Raw genomic sequence first — 1,251 nt, 5'->3', positions numbered from 1 at the left:
AAAAAAAAAAAAGCCACATGTATTTCAGGTTTAAAACCTGTGATCTTAGGTAAAGCCATGTAGAGGTAGCTTTCTGTCGCAAATGAGGAAAGTAGCTGAGTCCCAGCCGACACATTGCACAAAAGCTTGTACCGCTGAGCCCAGTAGGCAATTGGGCACCCTCTCGCAGGGTGCCTTGTTCTGAGGACACGCATGAGGGGCACGGGAACAGCTTTGGCATATGAGTGCATTAGAGCCTGGCTGGTTTTCTTGCTGTGCTTGAATTAAAACAGCCCCCATGTCGTGCCCAGCAAAGCAAAGCTGATCAGTTCCCTTGCCACCACGCTYGCCAGATCCGTTTTCCCCATGCAGTCTGCAGTTTGACAATACCACGTTAAAATACCATTCTATTTTTGAAGGGTTTTTTAAACCCAGTAATCCTTACAGCAAAGTGCTACCAAAACTCCCATACCAGGAAATTATGGAGTCTAGCATCTCTGTACTACACCCCTGGCTCTCTAAGGGCTTCTTAGTCCTGGGGCATAATGCAGAGCAAATCTGTAAAATTAGCTTGACTCCAGTGCCCTCCACAAGCAAATAAATAAAGAAACAGGGAACACTAGCCAGCATGTTGCAAAGACATCTAAGTGATTGCATGTGAAGCCAACACAGGTCTGGCAGGCTCACTGCTGAGCTAGAGCTAATAAATTCCTCTGAACCCAAGCTGTGCCTGCATCTGTGGCACAATTAATCTGTGACATGAACAATCTGCCTGTAGATAACTGAGAGCTGACTATATGTACAAGTTTAACAATTCACATTAATTAGTACTTAGTTATTTTGAAAAAATAGCCCTAATATTTGGCAACAAATAGCAAATATCATTACAATTCACAAATGTGAACTTCATGCATCAATAATTATGAGTTAGATTGCAAAATCATGATAGTGTACATAAGCATTTTGATTTTATAATTTAATTTTGATCTCCCTATTATAAGCACGCTTGTGAGAGACAATTAGCATTAATTATGTTACCATAGCACACAGAAGTCTCACTCACAGGCACCATTGACTTGAGTGATATACAAATAGAGAACAAAAGGTAGTACCTTCCACAAAGTGTTAACATACAAGTATGAGACAAAAGATAGTAGATAGACATAAACAGAGTATGAAAAGATGATGAGAATGGTCAACATGCCAAGAAGAGGTCTTTGCCTACTAGCAGTTTAGCTACTGTTGATTTCATAGTCATCATAGTAAAAGAGT

Source organism: Apteryx rowi, unplaced genomic scaffold, assembly GCF_003343035.1.
Source record: "Apteryx rowi isolate R43461 unplaced genomic scaffold, aptRow1 scaffold_424, whole genome shotgun sequence".
NCBI classification, from domain to species: domain Eukaryota; kingdom Metazoa; phylum Chordata; class Aves; order Apterygiformes; family Apterygidae; genus Apteryx; species Apteryx rowi.
The sequence above is the reverse complement of the archived record's forward strand: the minus strand, read 5'-3'. Positions refer to the sequence as shown.